This window comes from Octopus bimaculoides, chromosome 9 (assembly GCF_046866305.1).
Source record: "Octopus bimaculoides isolate indiv1 chromosome 9, ASM4686630v1, whole genome shotgun sequence".
In the NCBI taxonomy this organism is placed as follows: domain Eukaryota; kingdom Metazoa; phylum Mollusca; class Cephalopoda; order Octopoda; family Octopodidae; genus Octopus; species Octopus bimaculoides.
The window spans coordinates 42,020,310-42,027,847 of record NC_142936.1 but is presented as its reverse complement, the minus strand read 5'-3'; the positions used below and the strand labels follow the sequence as shown (position 1 = coordinate 42,027,847).

The following is a 7,538-nucleotide window of genomic DNA, read 5'->3' as shown; positions in this document are numbered from 1 at the left end:
ATGGATTGGTAGAATCAGTAGAATGTCGGAAAAAATACCACGTGATATTTTTCCTGCTTTTTATGTTCTGAGCTCAAATACCGCTGAAGTCAATAAACCATGCCTTTCATCCTTTTGGGGTCGATAAAACAGAAAGGAGTACGTCAAAAGTTGAGATTGTTGCTGAAGCTTATTCCACGCGAAGTCGTGATTAGTCAGATTTTGTTGATCACGTGGGCAATATTCTGGCGAATCACGACATCGGGTGACTGCTGAATACTCCGGTTAATACTAATATAATAATAATAGTAATATAAATAATACTAATATAAATAAAAATGCGAAAAAGAACGAAAATTATCATTATTGAAAGTTTGATTCTTTGGCACTCTTCGGCAATGTTCAGGCAGATTCATTCGACGAGGACTCTAGCTCCCCACTCTCCATTTTTTTTTATACCCTAGAATTCTTTCGGATTCATGCTTTCAACAACGGAGATTATAATTTTGGAAAAAAATAAATGAAAATTTTTAATAGTGCTAAAAAGTTTTTAATTCTTTAACCCTTTATCTTTTACTTGTTTCACTCATTAGAGTGTGGCCATGCTGGGGCACCGCCTTGAAGAATTTTTAATCGAATGAATCGATCCTAGTACTTATCTTTTAAAACCTGGACTTATTCTATCGGTGTCTTTTGCCGAACCACTATACGGGGACGTAAACACACCTACACCGATTGTCAAACGGTGGTGGGGGACAAATACAGACAAATACACGCACACACACACACACACACACACACATGCATACACATGTAGTGAAACTACCTACCGCCATTAGATACAAAACTGCTATCGCCATTCTTCTCATTTAAATATAAACAAACGCGGACGTAGCGGAAAACATCAACCTTGTCATCACGTGACTGATCATTATTCGAATTGGCAACTTCTTCGAACCGTTCCCGCCAGAACGCAAACTGACCAATCACAGCTCTTAATAAGGTCACGTGATAGTGTTTTTCTATCACCGTCTTGGAGCCCTCTTAACGCTTTAAATAGAGCAACTCATACCCACCAAATTGGTCTCGGTTCAGTTTCTCTTAGAGACTGTTCCGTGTACCATACGACAGCAGCAGCAACAATCAGCCAGCGACCACTTCAACAGCTTTGTCCAGCCAACGATGACCACCGCCGTCGCCACATCAACAATACGAGTCTACGACTACTAACCAGCAACATCGTCATGACCAACACGATTACTACCAAGCATCAATCTCCACCAGCGTCAACACGACTTTCTATGTACACCAAACTAAACCACCGCGGCACACATCTCTCTCTTCGATTCTGTTAGGTGACTTAGCTTCACCACGATAATAAACAGACAAGAGATTTCAGCCTGCGATAAACGTCTGTCCTCAAGGCCCTGGCATCGAAGCCAAAACACAACTAGTGATAAGCTCTGCCAAACGACGAACATCTGTATAACAAGAATCACGGCCCGGCATCGATGCCACGACATCACAACTAGTGATCAGCTCTGCCACACTCAGCCTCCTCACTTTCACATACAGAACTTTTCTCATAGTGTACTAAAGAACTGGTATAATTGCTCACGTGTTACTGACTCTTTCTATCTGCTGTAATAACTCACACACATGTATCACTCACATACACACTTTTATTTGTACGACGGCCTGTCTTTGATTATGTTCTTATATGTCGCATTCACACTCTCACACAGACATACATCTTTGACGCCATAATAAATATCTCTGTTATTCATCTAATACGGTTGTGGTCTTTCATTACTGGTCATCTATGTTATCGTCGTATAACATTATGTATATCATCTCTGATATATATTATTGTGTGTTCGGCCGTGCGACGCGTTTAAATAAAAGGAGTCCTCTGTTTTTCCATTCGTCACCATTTCTCCTTTTCGAGTTCGCACGGTCGTTCCTTACACACATATATGTCGGGCCTCTTTCAGTTTCCGTCTACCAAACCCACTCACAAGGCTTTGGCCGGTCCGAGGTATAGAAGACACTTGCCCAAGATGTCACACAGTGATACTGAAGCCGGAATCAATGCGGCTGGGAAGTTAGTTTCTTATTTCTTTATTGCTCACAAGGGGCTAAACATAGAGGGGACAAACAAGGACAAAGGGATTAAGTCGATTACATCGACCCCAGTACACAACTGGTACTTAATTTATCGACCCCGAAAGGATGAAAGGCTAAGTATACTTTGGCGGAAATTGAACTTAGAACATAAAGACAGACGAAATACCGCATAGCATTTCGCCCGGTCTGCTAACGTTTCTGCCAGCTCGCTGAGAAGTTAGTTTCTTACCAAACAGCCACGCCTGCGCCCATATATACTTTCTGAAAACAAAACCAAAAAAAAAAACAAAAAAAAAAATCTTTTTTCAAAATTTCATTTAAAAAAATTTTTTTGAAATGTCAATGTTGTTTACTTACGATGATTTTCCACTTCCAATTAATGGTCATAAACCAAAACAATATCGAAATGTCAAAAAGTATTGAAAAAGAAAAACAGAAAAGAATTAATATCTATTAGTTTGGTATTGCTTTGCTTGTTCAGGACAGGGTCGACCAATATAATTCACAACAGAAGAATAATTGATAATTTTGGTAAAAAATGATACTGCAACGAATTTACGCTGGCTTAATTTCTTTCAAAGCATTTCAAACAATGAAACGAAATCAATCTATCTGTCTAATAAATACGCGGTTTTGTGTCAGTCTCTCAACGAAAAAGAATTAGAAAAACATAAAAGAAGAGTTGGCTTGCGTAACGGTGAGAGATTATTATTCTGAGAACAATGGAGAATGCTTTTTACTTAGCTTTATGGCTAAAGAATACATTGCTTTGTAAATAGTTAATATTGTTTTCGCTGCATTACTTTTTGAGTTATCTTACAATCGCATGTGATTATTTTTTTTTAAAGTATCTTTTAGATATAGCATTCCGTTTGTTGAAGCGGATTAGGAAGTTAGCGTTGTAATGCATTGAAATCATCTCTCAGTCAATACAATAAAAAAAAATATTATTGCTATAAACCTTATTAAAATAAAAACATATTAATACATTTAAAAAACAAATATTTCCACAGCGAAAAAGTGAACTTCTAATCCGTTTCAATCCATCCATCTATCCACTCCTCTCTTCCTCTCAATCCATCCATCTATTCCACCTCCTCCATACCCTCCACCCATCCTTGATGTACAAGGGCGAGCTAAAAAGTTTATTGGCTGACTATGAAGAAGCAATGTTAAAGCTGAGAATTCTTGTATACATTAATTTAAACACTCCTTCTTAATAACGACATTGTTTCTTATTAACCTTCTTTATTAATAACGACATTGTTTCTTATTAACCTTCTTTATTAATAACGACATTGTTTCTTATTAACCTTCTTTATTAATAACTACATGTTTCTGGATAAACCGATATCTGACTGTTCAAAGAAGACTTCAAAAGTAACTAGTAGCGACTTCTCTTAAAAATTGACAACATTTGGCATCGTGGTATAGTCATGTACCTTCAGAAAAATGGTTTAGCCCCCAAGGACCTTCATGCTGCCATGATTGCGACATTAGGGGATGATGCTCCAGCTTTATCAACGGTGCAAAAGTGGGCAGCTGAATTTTGGAAAGGAAGAGAGAATCTTGAAGATGACCTAAGGTTTGGACGTCCTGCAAATGCTACCACCGAGGAAAACATTGATCGTGTTCACCACGTGATGATGGATGACAGGCGATTGACTATAAATCAAATAGTAAATACTATTAGCATTTCTCGTGAGAGGGTTGAGAATATTCTGCACAATGAATTTGGCATGACGAAGGTTTTTACTCGGTGGCTGCCACGTCTTCTGATTACCTGATTAAAAGCGCACTAGGTTTGTAACATTGAGGGAAAATCTGACATTGTTTGAGGCAGACCCAGCTGGTTTCCTTGAACTTTTCTTAGGATAGTGTAAAGTATAACCAGTAAATCCTGGTTCAAAGAAACTAATTTTTAGTCATAGTCCTGTACGTTATTCCGAATGGCCGTTCTCTCACTTCCTCTTCCTGTCAAATGCGCATGCTCTTTATATCAACGTTATTTGCATAACACTCACTCTCTCCTAGAAAAAGAAGGAAAAAATCATAGATGAAGCCTTTTCGGGGCTTTTCAAATCCTTTGTGATCGACGCAGCTAAGGGGATTCTTCTTTTTGTTCTTGACGGTTATTGCTAGGAGGAGGAGGAGGAGGAGAAATTTCAGTTGGCTCTCTGTCTGGCTCTTGAGGGACAAATATTTGGGCTAGGTTATCAGTTGGATTAATCTTCTCTGGTGATGCCAATTGTTTTGTGGATACTGTGGTTTCGCGACCGTCTGGGTAACGGACGTGAGCGTATTGGGGGTTGACTTCGATTAAACCAACTTGGTCCACGATAGGGTCATACTTGTTAGTGCGATTGTTCCTTTGAACAAGCGCAGGTCCTGGGTTAAGAAGCCATGTTGGCATAGATGTTCCTGTTGCTGAACGTTTTTGATAGTTAAAAAGACGTTCATGAGGAGTGACGTTAGTGGACGTACAAAGTAGAGATCTGATTGAATGCAACGCGTCTGGAAGAACTGTCTCCCATGAAGATACTGGAAGGACACGGGTTTTCAAAAAGAGTAGTACTGACTTCCAAATAATACCATTATATCTTTCTACTTGACTGTTTCCAGTGGGATTGTATGGTGTCGTCCTACTCGTTGCAATGCCCTTACTGAGAAACCATTCTTAAAGGCAGTTTCATGATCTGAATGTACATAACTGGGCATACCAAAAACTGAGAACAAGTCTGTTAGACACTTTATTACAGTCTAAGCTGATGTGTCAGATATTGGATAACCAAACGGAAACCGAAAGTATTCGTCAACTATTGTTAGGAGATAAGGATGTTTCGCGAAAGGAATCGGACCTTTGAAATCGATGGAACTTCGCTCGAAGGGCTGCATGGCCTTAATTAAGTTAACTGAGTTTGGTTTATAATACTGTGGTTTCACTTCTTGACATATAGAGCAATTCCTACATATTTGTTTCACGTTCTCTAACGAATATGGAAGATTTTACTGCGGACGAAATGATGAAGGCGTACTACACTAGGATGGCACAGTGCTGCATGTAACTCATAAAGTGAATGTGAAGTAATTGCTGGACAGCGTACCCTCGTGAATGTATCCGGAGCGATGTTGCTGGATTCTGGGCGATAGTGAATATCATATGAGTATGGAGATAACGCAATGCGCCATCTCATAATTTTATCATTTTTAATTTTGTTTAATTTCTGCTATTAAGTCATGTTCAATTATGAATGATATTGAAGAGCAAGCAAATTTTGGATTTTAGTTTTATATACACAGGTGCAGGCATGGCTGTGTGGTAAGAAGCTTGCTTCCCAACCACATGGTTCCGGGTTCAGTCACACTGCATGGCACCTTGGGCAAGTGTCTTATATGAGAGACTAGGGCCGACGAAAGCCTTGTGAGTGGATTTGGTAGACGGGAACTGAAAGAAGCCCGTTGCGTTGTTTATATATATATATATATATATATATATATATATTTATGTGTGTGTGTCTATGTTTGTTGCCCCTCCCCCACCGTCGTTTGACAACCGATCCTGGTGTGTTTAGGTACCCGCAACATAACTTTCGGCAAAATAGACCGATAAAATAAGTACTAGGCATACAGAGAATAAGTCCTGGGGTCGTTTTCTTCGACTAAAACCTTTTACGGCAGTGCTCCAGCATGGCCGCAGTCAAATGACTGAAACAAGTAAAAGAATAAAAGAGTACACACACACGCAGCCCCTACACACTCATAGTGGAAGCTGCAAATTATTGTCACGGAGGATTATTATCAGTAGATTATTATCAAAATTACTGGATCCCAAATATCTTCAAGATATTATAACCTTTGTTGAATGTAATCATCCGGCTATTTTTTTTTGTAAAAGACTCCCGAAACAATTATAATAAGGCCCGCCCCCCTCTCTCTCACACACACACACAAGCACATTAACTATCTCTTTTTCTTGTATGTGTCACTATGTGACATATATTGTGTGTCTTTTTTTTATTGATATTTAGTAGAAGCAACAGAGTGATTCGAAGGCTGAGAGTTTCGTGTCTTGGCACTTGATAAGTGCCAACGCACAAAACTCTCCGTCCTTTGTGTCACTTTGTTGCTTCTGCTAAATATTAATAAAAATATACATACACTCATATTTTGGGTTTTAGTTTTTCCTGTTTGCATCACCATACCTTTTGTGAGTCTATATATTTAATGCGTAACAAACTACTTTAAGGTACAAATATATGCATCTACGATGGTCAATATAGCTTCTTTAGATCTGTAGTGAAGCTACTTCTATCACGGTTATAAATATTAACAAACGCGAGCGTAGCAGAAAGCAAATTGCTGTGTCCATCACCTGACTGACTATTATTTGAGCGGCATTTGCCTCCACTCCATTTGCCGCCAGGACGCAAATAGACCAACCGTAGCCCCTAATAAGGTCACGTGATAGAGCGTTTTTCTAATGCTCTCTGGAGCCTATCTGTATCTATAAATAGCCTGCTAGATACCCGTCAATTCGTCGCGGCTCAGATCCTCACAGATCTGGTCGTTTGACCACACGCGTAACACAGCACCAACCAGCCAGCCAGTTTCCAGCGACGACATCAACACCATCGTTCAACTACGACTACCAGCATCGCCGCCAGCGTCAACATGACTTCTACACGTACACAAGCTACCAAACAGCCACCGCAGCTTCTCAACCCTATTAGTGTGAATAGCCTCACCACGGAATTAACAGCCAGAACTCAGCCTGCGAAGAACATCTGTATTCAAGAATCCGGCCCGGCATAGAAGCCCCAACATCACGACGAGTGACCGCTCTGCATTAACGCCTTAACCTCTTACATACAGATTATCAATACTACTGTGTACCCTAACTAAGAACTGGTATATTTCCTTATCCGTGTTACTGACTCTGATCTATACTCTGTATCTCTTGCATTCACATACATATATTTGTATACACACTATCTTTGTTTTACATGACGGCCTGTCTTACATTGTGTTTTATTATGTCGCATTCACTCACACACAGACATACAGTTTAATGCTCCAATAAATCTTACTGTTATACATCTTTATCGGTTGCGTTCCTATCTTTTATCTTACTGGCATTTCTTAGTTCTCTATGTTATAGAATTATAACATATATATATATATCATCTTTATATTTTGTGTCGACCGTGTGACGCGCTTAAAAAGGAGCCTGTTTTCCATTCGTCACCATTTCTCCTTTGGTTCGCATGGTCGTTCTTACAGATGCGTCAATAGTTACAACACACTCAACTGTTGTCCTTTCGATAGATATACACACACGCATATGCATGTGCGTGAGGATGATATATATATATATATCTTTGTGTGTTTGTGTTTGTGTTCGTGTTTGTCCCCTACCGCCGCTTGACAACGAG

The 7,538-nt window shown here is 39.4% G+C and overlaps 1 pseudogene; it reads right to left on the bottom strand.

The window, feature by feature from the left end:
• Positions 1-4,207: 4,207 nt before the first annotated feature.
• Positions 4,208-4,824, bottom strand: LOC149134068 (uncharacterized; annotated as a pseudogene).
• Positions 4,825-7,538: the final 2,714 nt, after the last annotated feature.